Genomic DNA, 15,036 nt, shown 5'->3' with positions numbered 1-15,036 from the left:
TGAGCTTCCCCAGACCACTTGCTACTTTCAGCAACTGGCCCCCACTGGTTCTGACCCCCACTTTGGGCAGGAGAACCGGCAGGAAAAACAAGTGAGGAAGAGAGGTGTGCCCACCTCTGCCAACTCCACCCCTCAAGTGGGGGAGCGAGGTGAAGCACAACTCTCAGTCCACGCCATCTTGAAGATGGGGGGAACTCAGCCAACCAGGGACAGGCACATGCCCCCTTCCACTGGAGGGTGGCATAATAGAGGGTGTACCCACCGCAGGGAAGGGACCCATTGGTCCTGCCTTTTACCTACCTGTAACACCCTTAAATCTATTATTTAGGGGCACCCCTGAACCTTGCTTCCTCAGATCCAGACAAGAAACAAGAAGAAATGAAGAAGAGTGACTGAACTGCTGTGCAGCAGCTAACAAGTGGAAGACGCCCACTGACTTGGCCCCAGCCCTATCAGCCTGTCTCCCCCTCGAACCTGCTCCTGCAAAATACCGGTGTGTCCTGCAGCCAGCAACCTCAAAAACCCTGGAGGACCTGCCTGCCTACAATTCAAAAGACTGCTTTCTCCCGTTAAACACCAGATTTGTTCAACTGCAACCTCTGGCAGCAGCCGGAAACCGCCCCACTCTGCAACCGCCGTCCACGACCCGAGCTCAAGTGAGCAGACACCACGAGGAGGTCACACCAGCGATCCTGACCCGAGACCCGGCGACCCCTGATCTGCCTCAAGCCTCCAGCAGACGCCTGCAGTCTAAATCCAGAAGGCCCCCCTAACAGCGACCAGGAGTTGGTAAGAAGACCCAACCCCCAAAAGGAACCCCTGCACCCGATGCCCCACGGCCTTGTGTGCCCAAACCAACAGAGCCTAACTAACCCCTAACTTTCCAACTTACCTCTCGAAGTGGTGGTCGAACCCAGAAGTCCTTTGTTTCCCTGCCTGCAGTGCTTTTGCAAACCGGAGGTTCTCCATTGGAAACAGGGCATCCGACGTCGAAACAGCACCCTGCACCCGGCCACCCTAGTGCCGCTGAGGGTGCACACTTGGTGCTAATTTAGTTCCTCATTTGCCCTGAGCTAAAGTCCAGGGGCTTTGCTCCCACAACCCAGTGGCCTGCTTGCCAGCAACCACCAACCGGAGGCCACCTATCCCCCATTGGATAACATTGGGCCTCAACACTCTGCACCCGGCCGCCCTAGTGCCGCTGAGGGTGTAACAAGAGTGCATCACTGACCCTGAGTCTACCCTCAGAACCCCGTCTCCCAACACCAAATACTCACCTAAAAAACGATAACCATATTTTCCTCCATTGGATAACATTGACACATTTTCCTGAAAAAGTTTTTAAGTGTGGAGTTTTGAAACCTAAAGAAATTCTTTAAAATTAACAAAAACGCTTTTATTCACCTGTTTACAGGAAATGTCCCAGTGCTGCATCCAGGCATACAGCGCTAAGTAAGAAAAGTAATCCAAAAGTAACTTACCTGCTATTTTACTGAAAATCCCATTCAACTCTATATACTGTATTTACAAGTGATTGCATTTCTCTGAAACAATATCGTAAGTCAAATCATTGTACATTTAGAATTGCAATTGAACTGTACGACAATCAGCATTTACTACTGTAAAGTGTTTATTGCATACCTGTGCCAGGCTTGCTTGGTTCTAGAAATAAAATAACTTAAAAGAATATTTTTATACAAAGTTCAGTCTTTCAGCGTGCAAATTCATTTGCTGACTAAGTGTGTACAACAAATGCTTAACACGGTCCTCTGATACTGCCTTACTGCTCGACCACACTACCACAAATAGAGAGTAATGTTGTGAGAAAGTGCAGTCTTTCTTGCATGGTATGCCCCCACTTTTTGCTGAACTGCTGAATGTACTTTGGCTAAGTGTGCCCTGGACTCCTGCCAATCAGGTGCCCAGGGCCTATGTTCCTTCCCTAAAACTAAAACCCAAATTGGCAAACCCTGGTCACATGTCAGCCCTAAGGGCTGCAGCACTATTTGTGCCACCCTTAGAGGCCCTGTACCCTAACACACACACACACACACTGCCCTTGCGGGCTGAGTGTCTGGGTACAAGACAAAACAGTCGACATGGCACACATCCTTGTGTGCCATGCCCACAACCTACACTGCCCTGGCATACATCAGCCACCCCTCTAGCTGGGTTCCCTATGCCAGTGGTGTGGGCACAGGAGCATGAGCCCTGTGCCCCTACAGTACCCAGGTCCATTCCTGGGCACTGCAAGTGTAGTGTTGAGAGCTAGTCAAACACGAACTCCATAGCACCATAACGGCAACACTGAAGACTGAGAAGTTTGGTATCAAACTTCTCAGCACATTAAACCCGCACGGATGCCAGTGTGGGATTTAATGTACAAAGCACTACAGAGGGCATCTTAGAGATGCCCCCTGAAACCTAACCTACAATCCACATCTTAGAGATGCCCCCCTTCCACAGGAGAGCGGCAGGATAGGGGGTGTTCCCCCCCCCTGTTGGACAGGGACCCAGTGGTCCCTGCCCTTTACCTACCTGTAACACCCCTAAATTTAGTATTTAGGGGTACCCTGAACCTTCTTTCCTCAGATTCCAGATTCTAAACCAGCAAAGAAGATCAAGAAGAAAGAAGACCTGCCGTGCAGCTGCTAAGAAGAGGAAGACACCAACTGCTTTGGCCCCAGCCTTACCGGTCTGTCTACCCTCAAAACTGCTCCTGCTAAATCCCTGCACCTCCTGCGGCCAGCAACCTTACAATCCCCGGAGGACCTGGCTACCTTGTGACCCTGAGCACCTGCTTCAAGCAAGTTTCTAACCCCTGGCATCAGCACGGAACCGCGAACCCTGCACACTCTGCACCTGCCAAGCCTGGCCTGTGCCGGAGTGGACAAAGACCCCGAGGACGTCCCCCTGGCAACTGTGACCCCGAATCCGGCACCCAAGGACCCACCTCGACGCTCCTGACGACGCCTGCAGCCTCAGAACCAGGGACCTCCCCAACCGCGATCAACAGAGGCTAAGATTTCCCAACATCAAAAGGTACCCCTGCACCCGGCGCCCTGCGGCCCCCTGTGCCCGACTCCTGGGTACCTACCTATCCTCCAACTACCCAACTTACCTTTCGAAGTGGTGGTGGCACCTGAAGAATCTTCGTCCCCGAGCTTGCAGCCTTTGTTCTTCCTTGAGCTTTCCCCTTGAAATCCATTGAATGCCCGAAGGCTCAAAAGCACCCTGCACCCAGCCGTCCGAGTGGCCCTGGCAGTGCAACTTCTACTCCTACCTACTTCCCCATTTGCCCTGAGCAAGTGACCAGGAGCCCAGCTCCCACAGCCGTGTGGCCTGCTAGTCAGCAGCCACCAACCAAGGCCCCCCCTGCCTCCTATAGGATAACATTGGGCCTAACTCACTCTGCACCCGGCTGCCCCTGTGCCGCTGAGGGTGTAACAACTGTACTTACCTAACCCTGGGAGACCCCAGAGTCTGTGCCCAGGACCTTAACTCTGCCAGTCGAGTACTTACCCAAAAGCCGATAACTCACTTTTCTTCCATAGAGTAACATTGACTGGCTTCTTTTGAAATTTCTTCTAAGTGTGGAGTTTCTAAACTTTAAAATATTCACCTAAAATCAACCGAGTAACGAAAACGGAAATACTCACCTGCTATTAGGAGAGATCCCAGTGCTGGATCTTGGTGCCCAGCACTGACCCTGAAAAGTGCTTACAACCGTACTTACCACTAACTCAATTTTCACCCATAGGAAACCATTGACTGTTTTTCTGTGAAATTTCTTCTAAGTGTCGATTTTTGCAAACTACAAATATTCTTTAAAAATCGTACCAACTGTGAAAACGCAATTATTTACCTGTTTTAGATAGAGGTCCCAGTACTGAGCCTAGGAGCCCAAACCTGGATTACAAAAGTAACGAGAACATACTTTACCCATAACTTGAACTTTCTCCCATAGGAAACCATTGACTGTTTTTCTATTAAATTTCTTCTGTCGATTTTGCAAACTTATAAATATTCCTTAAAAATCGCCTGTGTAACTTAAACGCAGTTTCTCAACTGCTTACAGGTGGTACACTAGTGCTGGATCTAGGATCCAACACTGACCTAGAAAAAGTAACCATAACCCCACTTACCCGCTAAGTGAATTTCCTTCCGTAGGATAACATTGGTAATTTGATTAGCCAAAGTTTCTAAGTGTCAACTTTTAAAATAGCACAACATTGCTTAAAAATCACAACAGTAACTAAAACGAATTTACTCACTTGTTTCCAAGAACTATCCTAGGACTGAATCTATGATCCAGTCCTGGAGTTAGAAAAGTAATCCTGAAAGTAATCAATTGCACATAACTTAAAATTCCCATTGAGCTAAATGTATTATTGTGTTTGAAATTGTGTTGCCTATTGCAACAACCTTGAACTATTACCTACAAAAATCAATTGCATATTGCAAAAGTATTTAACTAAAGCATCTCATTCTGAGAAAGTATATTTTGATACCTATTGTTGGTTCTAAAATAAAACCATATATTTTTTATATAAACTATTGGCCTAGAGTTCAGTTCTTGAGTGTGTGAGGCCATTTGCTGACTGAGTGTGTACAACAAATGCTTTACACAGTCCTATGATATTGCCTTACTGTTCGACCAAGCTACCACTTTAGAGAGTAAGGTTATATCTAACTTTAACCTCTGCCAAACCTCTGGGGACTGTGGACTCTGTACACACTGTACCTATTTGGGAATAGTATATACAGAGCCGCTTTCTCACAAATTTTCCATCTAATTTTACCTCTGCCTACCTTTGGAGTTCCACTGTACTCTGTGCACACTATACCTCACTTTGATATAGTATATACAGAGCCAGCTTCCTACAACATGTCACTCTGAAATATTGTAGTGCACATGCATTCCGCTTCATAGGACACATCTAAGAAGTTAATTTTATTATAGCTGTATCTATGTAACTCTTTATACCCCTGCCCGGGGGCACACAGCATATGCTGAACGGACATGATCATGCATGCATATATCAAACATCCCTGAAGATGTCTTTGACACATGGCTTATGCCAATTTCCTGGTGTCAACTATTAGAAGCCAAATTTAGGTAACAAATAGGGTCAAGTGTAGTACATGCTTTGGAATAAACTGAGGGAGTAGAAGAGAAACTAGTGTGCATATGGGCGCAATGTACCAAGCCATTGTATATGTGTTGATGGGTCTACAGTAGATTGAGCAGAATAGCTAAACATTGTCCGCTTTAAAATTAAAATACCCATGTTATTACTCCTGTGTGTGGTCAATAGCTACCTACAGTTCTGGACATTATAGGAAGGTCATGGTATGTGGTATGAGGGTTAGTCCATAACTGACAGATAAAACATTCTAAGGGATGATTGGGAAGGATAAATTACTTTCCTGTAATCCTAGTCGTCTTCCAGGGGTATCCCTATCAATGTCATAAGCACTGAATATTCCGGCCCATGCACGGGGACCCCAGAGTAGATACAAAAATATATATATGAAATCATAAATATATAGCTCTATATATAAATATACATATTTTTCACAAACAAATGTAGCCTTCCCGACAGAAAAATAAAGGGTAACCAATGCATCAGAAATTTGCTTCTGCAACAAGAGATATAAACCTTACTTCTTCCTTCTTAAAAAAATATATATTCATAGGAAGAATAAACACAGACGTAAAAGACACCTGAATTCTCTTTAAAAAAATATATATTCATAGGAAGAATAAACACAGACGTAAAAGACACCTGAATTCTCTTTAATGAACTTCAGAAGCTGCAATGGAACATAGAAGGCATTGTTAGCCCAAAGGCTGCATTGGAATCATAACAGTATAGAAACAAAGTAAATAAAGCAAATCTGGCACCGTACCTTTAAGACAGCCATGACCCCTAGCTTCCCATCATGCCTCAGGGGTGACAGTACGGTTGTTCTTTGCGGGGACCCGAAAAGATCAGGGTACAAAGAAATAACCTAATGAATGCTCATTTGTCCGGGAAGGCGGGTGGGTTGCTTATGAATTTGATGAGGATACCCCAAGAAGAGAACTAGGATTAAAGGTAAGTAACTTATCCTTCTCTTCCAGGGGATCCTCATCAATAGTCATAAGCACTGAATCGATAAGCAAGCCCATCCTCTACCTCTGCGGACAAATGAACAGAAAAAACAAGAGCGTCCGGCTCAGCTTTTGAATACATTTCTCAAAGAGGCCTGGCCTACTTAGGTGTCTGCTCCCGTGTCTGAATCCAGACAGTAGTGTCTTGTGAGTGTATGAACCAACTGCTTTGGAGAGCGCAGAGATGGGTACATTGTGCAACAAAGCCACAGTAGCCGTCTTTCCCCTTGTGGAATGAGCCTTGGGAATGGCCCCAAGGAGCTTATTAGACAGCTCGTAAGCCAGTTGATACATGACATTATCCATCTGGAGATGGAGCGTTTAGAAGCTTTTCTGATGGAACCGTAATTTACAAACAAGTGGTCAGACTTCCAAATAGCCTTAGAATTGTCTAGGTAAAACTTTAGAAGCTCATTTAAGGTCTAAAGAGTGAAGAGACCTTTCAGCCGGTGTGGTGGGATTAGGAAAAGAAGGTGGGTGAGGAAATGGATTGATCAATGTGAAAATCAGACACCACCTTAGGCAGGAATAAAGGGTGGGTTCTCATTACTATCCTGTTGTTGTTAAACACTGCGTATGGCTCTTTAGAGCAGAGAGCTTGGATCTCGTTCGCCACCAAGAAGGCACCCTACCATGTGCGATGTTGAAGGGTCGCTTTGTGAATCGGCTCAAAGGGAGGATCCATGAGCTTGCAAAGAGCCAAATTGAGCTCCCAGGGAGGAGAAAGTGACTGGATTGAGGGAAAGACTTTCTTTATCCCTTGCAAAAAATCCTTAACCACCTGAAGCTGGAAGAAAGATGGTTGGGAAGGTGATTTTCTGAATGCCATAATAGCTGCAAGGTGCACTTTTATGGAAGCAAACTGTATAACTGAATTGACCAAGTGCAGGAGATATGGTAAAAATTACCTCCTCCTGCCCTTGGGTCAGTTGGAAACCCTTTTGTACACACCACATATAGAATCTCTTCCATTTAAATGCATAAGATTGTCTCGTGGAAGGTCTCCTCGATTCTTTTAAAATGTTCATGCACTCCTGAGGAAGTCCCAGATGGCCGTATTGAAGGATCTCAGGAGCCATGCAGCCAATTTCAGTGCGGGAAGGTTGGGATGATGGATTCTCCCATTCATTTTGGAGAGGAAATCCGGTCTGCGCGGCAGCTTCCGGTGTAGACACTGAGAGATATAGATGTTCCGGGTACCACCACTGCCATGGCCAGTCCAGTGCGATTAGGATCATCCTCGCACTGGAGTAGTGGAGTTTGGTTATGACCCTCAGAATGAGAGGAAGTGGCAGAAAAGTGTACAAATAGTCGTCTGACCAATCGATCAAAAGAGCATTCCCTTTGGTAGTATCTTGATGCGAAGTCTTAGCATTTATTGTAGGTGTCGTCCGCGAAGAGATCGATTGTTGGATGACCCCATTCCCGGAAGATGTCTGCCAACACCTCATCTTGCAGAACCCAGTCTTTTTGATCTTCGAAGTGACGACTTAGGGAATCTGCTTGGACACTCTGATCGCCTGGTAGGTGGACGGATGTAATTGACAGTTGTCTGGCTAGGCGCCAATGTCAAATCGCTTGAGCCTCCAAGGATAGGGGACGAGACCGGATCCCACACTGCTTGTTTAGATAGTAATAATAATAATAATAATAATAATAATAATAATAATAATAATAATAATAATAATACAGAAGCTTATAAAGGGCGACAGCTACCCCGAACAGGGGCGTCCCGGCGCTGAAAACATCAGGCAATAGCACAGGCAAAAAGGTCAACATCCACCCCTGTTATCTTAGTCTGACTTGAACAGCCAGGTCTTTAGGGCTTTCCAGAAAACAAGTTCTGTGTTAGCCAGGTGAAGGTGACCTGGCAGGGAGTTCCACAGTGTGGCCGCTCTAACTGAGAAGGTTCTACCCCCAAGACGGGCTTTCCTAAAGTGGAAAGAGTGGAGCAGATTTTGGGCGTTCGAACGCAGTGCGCGGGACTGTTTGTAGGGGCGTAGTCTGTCTTCCAGATAGCTCGGACACCTGCCACTTAGAGCCCTGTAGGTCAGGGTCATAGCCTTAAAAATGATTCTCTTCTCTACTGGCAGCCAGTGTAGTCTCAGAAGATGCGGAGAGACATGGTCTCGAAAAGGCAGGCAGCAGACCAGTCTCGCAGCCGCATTCTGTACTATCTGGAGTCGATGAATCGCATATTTAGGAAGGCCAAGGTACAGGGCATTTTCATAGTCCAGCCTCGAAGTGACTGTTGCATGAACTACCGTTTTACGGCAGTCTTCAGGTAAGTAGTGCAGAATTTTCCTTAGGTTTTTTAATTTACTAAAACAAGTTGCAGAGACTTGCTGGATTTGAGCTGAGAGGGAGAGATCTGTCTCCCATCTCACCCCTAAATTCCGGATGCATTTAGCGGGGGAGGGCGGTGGACCCATTTCCACTGGCCACCACAGCTCTGCATCAGGGGCACCGCCCTGACCGAAGAACAAAACCTCGGTCTTCCCCGCATTCAGTTTGAGTTTGTTTGAGTTCATCCACACCGCAATATCCCGTAGGCAGCCTTTAAAGTTCATAAAGGCCTCCGCCGACTGCTCTTTAAAAAGAGAAAAACAGCTGGGTGTCATCAGCATAGGAGATCGCTTTAACACCCCAATTGGCGATCAAAGAGAAGAGCGGCGCGAGATATAGGTTGAAGAGTAGGGGGCTCAGGGCAGAACCCTGTGGAACACCACACCAGAGATGTCTCGGATCAGACTCAAATGGCTTAAGGGCGACCCTCTGCGTGCGGCCGCTCATATAGGATGTCAGCCAGGCTAGAACCTTACCCCCAATGCCCGCGGCATGTAACCTCTGGATCAGTATAGAATGGTCCACGGTATCAAACGCCGCAGACAGGTCCAGTAGCACCAGCATTGCCGAATCACCTGAGTCCATTGCCCACCTAACTGACTCAGCAACCTCAAGGAGCGCGGTTTCTGTACTGAAACCGGCTCTAAAACCTGATTGTGTGTCATGTAAGGCCCATCTAAGCTCGATGAAAGAGGTCAATTGGTGCTGCACCAGTTTCTCCAACATTTTGCCTGGGGCTGAGAGTAGGAAAATGGGACGGAGATTGCGGAGATCTTCTGGGTCGCCATTAGGTTTCTTTTTTAATGGCAGTGGTCGTGTTGTCCGTCTGGATTAAAATGGATCTGGCCTAGATAGAGAGATAGAAGGCCTTGAGGGATAGATGCACGGCCCGTAGTTCCAGCATGTGATAGGCCTGCTACTTGGTCGACCACAGACCTTGAGTTTGGAGAGGACCCAGGTGGGCTCCCCAACCCTGGAGGGAAGCATCCGTGATCAAGGATTGTGTTGGCGGGGACTGATGGAAAGGAACTCCCACCAAGAGATTTTTCAGACCAGCCCACCATGGGATGGAGGATTTCGCCGCCTGGGAAAGAAGGATCTGGTTGTCCCATCGAGCCGTTCGCTGATCCCATCGGTCCTCCAGATCTTGTTGCAAAGGTTGCATCCTTAGTCTGGCATTAGGAACCAGGAAGATGCAAGATGCCATCGACCCTAGGAGCAAGGCAACCTGCCGGACTGAAGGTTGAGGAGTAAGAAGGAGCTGGTTGCACTTGAGAATGATAGATGATAGTCCCGCCTCAGACGATGGAATCCAGTAGTGCACCCAGATAATGTATTGTTTAGAGGCTGCTGAACGGACTACGCAAAGTTGACGTGCAGGCCCAGTCGTAGACGGATCTGGTAATGAGCCTCTACGTCCTGAGGAGATGAACTCCTTAGAAACCAGTGGTCGAGGTAAGGATAAATTAACAGCCCCCTGCAGCGTAAAGCAGCTGCTACTTCTGTCATGCATTTGGTAACACTCAAGGGGCCGATTTAATCCGAAAGGGAGGACTGTGTACAGGTGGTTGCTCGGTCCCTACCATGAAGCGTAGGAACTTCCGGTTGCCTAAGGAGACTGGTACATGGAAATACGCATCCTGAAGATCTATCAAGCACATCCAGTCTCCTTGCAGGAGGTGAGGATATATTTTGCTGGTGAGGCAGCATGCGAAATTTCTCTCTCCGGATGGACTTGTTCAGAATGTGGCTGTCTAGTATAGGTTTGAACTCTGCTTTGTGACCTTTCTTTCATACCTAAAAGTACCTTGAGTAAACTCCTCTTCCTCATTGAGAGGGAGGAACTTCCTCTATGGCAGATTTTTGTAGAAGAGAGGTTACCTCTTGCTGCAGAAGCTAATGGGAAGTGGATTTTACTGGGGGAAATACCCGGAGGTGGATGGCGAAACCGTAGCGAGTATCCATTCTGCAACATGTTAGTACCCATTGAACTTGTGTGATGTTGCGCCACTCTTGTACGCGTTAGGCCATCCTTCCCCCCCACTGGAGTGGGTAACGGCGACAGGGGAAGTGGCGGCTCATTGTTTAGTTGGAGTCTTCGTGGAGGCAGAGAACTGGTGTGGGGCGCCTCTACCTCGGGAGGGAAGACATCCTTGGTAGTGCGTTTCGGTCTGATGATGTTGCCTCCGAGACCATTGAGGGGTTTGAACCATCTGATTAAATGGTCTACGGTCGTATGGCCTGTATCTGCAACGAAACTCCTTTTTCTTTTCAAGGCCCATTGCCTTTAGAGTGTCCAGTTCCGTCTTCATTCTGGCCATTTCCTCGTCCATGGGTGTGCCGAAGAGGGAGCTTCTGGAGAATTGTAGGTTTAGAATTCGCTGTAAGGCTTCTGGCTTCAGTGCAGTTAGCCAAAACCAGGACGATCATCTAGCACATATGCTATGCGCATAAGAATGAGCAGCCAGAGATGCTCAGTCTGCTGGAGCACTGACCATCTGGTTCGCCACCAAAACCCCTCCCTGGAGAACTTCCTCGAATTCTCAGCGAACCTCTTTAGTCAACTTGTCTATAAAACGCTCCAACAAATCCCACAGGGCCCTATCAGAGACCCAACAGAGCTGAAGCACTAGTAACCTTCAAAAATGAAGCTGCGGTACCACAAACTTTTCTTCCCAAAGAATCCTGGGCTCTGCTCTCTTTGTTAAAGAGGGAGCCACTGCATGAGCTTTTTTGGCAGCTGCAACGATTACCGAATCCGGAGGAGGGACCGCCTTCAGGAACAGAGGTTCTTGCTCCAGGGGCTTACATTTAAGATCCTTGCTGGGTCGTTTTGAGAGAAACCGCAGTGAGGTAGGTGTCCATGACTGGTTGTAGAAGCCCAGGCACCAAAGGAAGCAATGGTCTTGCTGCTGATCTTTGGTACAAAATCTTGATAATGACAGATGATGATGTTTGAGGAGTGGGCATATCAATGTTCAGCTTATGCGCTCCTCTAGCCAGCACCTCATGAAAAGTATTGATATCATCCACCTGGGAAAATCTCAAAGGTGGACTGTCTGTTAATGTGGGAGAGTAGTCCCTCTTTGAAGAGTGCGTGGAAGATGAGGACCATGAAGGCGGCCTATGCCTTTTGCGGTGGCTAATAATTCGGAAAGTGGTTTTCACAGGCCCTGTGTCATTTGAGAAAACAATGTATATGAAACAACAGAGCTATAGCTATAGGGGGGTTAGATTGTGGATTTCAATTACTTAAGTTGCAGCAGGATCAATAACCTTTTAATTACAGATCTATTTTTAATGGATTGCTTTTACTGTTGATTTACACTGCATCTTCCAACTCGATTGCTTATGGTAAAAAAAAAGAAAAAAGGCAAACGGTGAAAGATAACCAATTGCAACTCAGTTGGCAAAGAAACATTAAGCTTGCCTTATCACCCTTATGCTTGATGGTACAAAAAGAGCTGTGGGAACACAGTCTTAGTGGGCTTTACAATCCCCGCCTTGCTCTACTGTGGACAGTACAACAGTTCACAGCAAATCTGACATGGAACATCCGCTGGTTTGACATAGTTCATTTTTGCCCTTGTAAATTTGGCTGTCTATTATCATCGGGAGACAAGTAATGATGGATTATGGGCTCGCTGATCACTGGCACTAGGATACTCCAAAGCTGTGGAGATCTGATGGTGAGGTGCTCGGATACCAATGTTGTCTGAATTATGATAAGAGCATGGACTCTGGGGTGCTCTGATTTTGCGGCAACTCCGATCCTCGGGTGAGTTCAAGGTCTCCGAGATATAGATGCACCAATCTTGAATAATTTGACCATGAAAAGCAGAATCAGTGTGCACTGAATAAAGGGGTGCTGTGATCCTGGACAGCTCCAAACCTTGTCTGCCTTGATATCATGGCATTTTGATTAGTATGCCTCCACATTTCCGTAAATCAATACGTAATGTTTCAAAAGCAGATACATCAACTGGCGCAGAGGCTCCTGATGCCACCAGCTTTTAGCCATTTTCAGATATACTTGCACGATGCGCAAATGAAGATCTTAGCTCTGTTATTTGTCGGAGCAGGTACATGTGTGAACCACAAATGGGCCAACAAACGGGTACAACAGTGGGTAAGATATTATGGAACCCTTGCTGCTGCTCAGACCCTCAGATGGAATTAATTCAATTAATGGTATATCCAAATCCATCTTTAAAAAATGAGTCAACAGCATCAGGACTCAGGGGACATCCACTTCCGATTAGATGTCCGAAATCCATATATGAAGCAATTGAGCGATCTCACCAGCCCATTATATTTCACTTTAAAGCACATGTGAAGTGCAGATGCAGGCACATGTGACGATAGTTGAAACACTACACTTCAGAAGTGTGTAGTTGGCACCAGAACGATGAACATTTATGTATTTTTGGTGTTAAAGGAGTAGAGACCAACAAAAATCAATAATGAGTGAAAATAAATAACATTACATTTTCATAACCCTTTATGGATATCTGCTCTAGGGTCTCCACTATGGTGGACAGCGCATTTTAGACAAGCTTTCAAAACTGCATGACAGACTTCAGTCAAATAAGAACTCAACAGCATGTCTTCTATCCTGACTGCATGGAAATATGTGAACATTCCAATTAGAGAATTATTTAAAGAAGTTGGTCCTATATTTTCTTCTTAAAAAAAGCTAACAGAGTATTATTGGAGCAATCTCTATAAGGAGTTAAAGCATGCAGTGTGCGTGCCCAATATACAAGCAGCTTTACTTCTGGCCTGTTTAACACTACTCAAGAAATGTTGAGAAACATTTGTAAGCCTTGAGGCCGTTCCCTCTGCCTGCTATTACAATTCAATGCCCAATTGTCCCTGAAGTTTGGCCACCTATGAGGGACAACATTTATGAGAGTGGAGTTCAAGAGGATATTTGAAGAAGAAATATTGCACACTAAGGCGGAGAACAAGCACACCATGTCTAAGAAGGAATACTTCTGAAGAAGAGCCTGAAGGTGATATAGTATGCAAGAAAGCAAGTGAGAAATTCTAAACAATGAGTGTCTTGAGGCACTCTGATGTTCACTGCCTGCAGCCTAGTTACCGAGAAAACAGACTTGTCTTACAACAGACAAACTATTTATGGCATTTTAAATAAGAACCGCAAGCTTTTGCTTCATCGTGAGTGACAAAGTGACCAAATGTAACAAGCCTTTGGGGATCTTTAGAGAAGGACTTGTTGAGGGAACGAGAATTTCTCATTGAGATATTAAGCTGCCACACAGTTGCGAGCTTCAAACATCAAGCGCTTAGATTTAGGTGTAATGTCTATCAAGTTTTAGAAAGTGGAATCTGGGGAAGGGGGGATATGAGACATGGTCATGTCTCGCCATCCCCATGATGAGTGGTACTCCCGAGTTCTGTATGGAAGAAACCCCCTAGGTATATTTCATATAACGGCTGCAAGCATAATTATGCCTTTAAGTGATCGCTGGCTTTACCACCATTTTATCTTGTTCACTAGCATCCAATAGATAATTAACACGTACTTTTGACACATCAAAGTCAATTTATCATGATAAAGCAACCAGACAGTCCATGGCCAGCTAAGTGTTAAATTACATAACCTTCAAGGTTTCCGGCCTGGTTAATTAAGATGAAATGTATGCTCACCAAATGTATGAACTATTGCTTGCAAATGGAATTAAGGTCTTCGTTACTGACCAACACTTTACAACCGTTTAATTGTAACCACCCGAGGAGCATCCAGGAATTAATCTGTTACAATGTCAGAATAGTTTAACAAGCTAAGTAAATTAACCACAGGTTGGTAGTGGTCAGCAAAGGAATGATGGCTGAGACCCAGTTTCTAAATGAGTTGGAGTAAAACAAATATAAATATTGACTTAAATTGCTTAAATGGAGGCTAGACGGATACTTCAGGCTGACCTCACTGTGACTTATAGGGGAGAAAAGTAGGCCCTGGTGAATTTGTCTGCACCCCAAATTTCTAGTCGATATGGAGGTTTAGACAGCTACCAAGCTTTGCATGCGTTCATCATTCAAAAATCATTGAGCGTGATATCTTTTTTTTAAATAAATTATTTGCAGGTCACCTCGAATTTGCAGTAGCTGCATGTGAATTTTCAAAGGTCAGTTCTAAAAAGGTTTGCACAGGCTCTTCCTCCTAACTACCTCACAAAAACAGTGCAGACCACCTCTACTGTAATGTAGCTAAAGGTTTGGCACAAACAAAATGGTATTGGAGATGCATATGAGCCTTTTCTGGTATCTTAGCAGATACAGGTCAGCTACAAAACTGTAGCTAGTTGCGTCTTCTGGATTAAAATGTTTCAGAAATATGATTATAACCTGTTGCACTTATGCATTACTGATGGTACGATGAAACAAGAAACAAAAAGTCAGATCAAATAAATAGTAGCCATTTGGGAACATGATCAAATTAAAGATTCACAGATTTACTCGTTTAGATATGGACAAGGTCTCATTGTATAATATTAAGACATATTCAA

At 45.6% G+C, this 15,036-nt stretch overlaps 1 protein-coding gene across 11 annotated transcripts in view; it reads right to left on the bottom strand.

Annotated features, from left to right (window-relative positions):
* Positions 1-15,036, bottom strand: part of DCTN1 (dynactin subunit 1) — a 733,647-nt gene that overhangs the window by 431,905 nt on the left and 286,706 nt on the right. The window lies entirely within an intron of this gene.

The sequence above is a fragment of the Triturus cristatus genome, chromosome 2_2, assembly GCF_964204655.1.
Source record: "Triturus cristatus chromosome 2_2, aTriCri1.1, whole genome shotgun sequence".
Taxonomy (NCBI): Eukaryota; Metazoa; Chordata; class Amphibia; order Caudata; family Salamandridae; genus Triturus; species Triturus cristatus.
The sequence above is the reverse complement of the archived record's forward strand: the minus strand, read 5'-3'. Positions and strand labels throughout refer to the sequence as shown.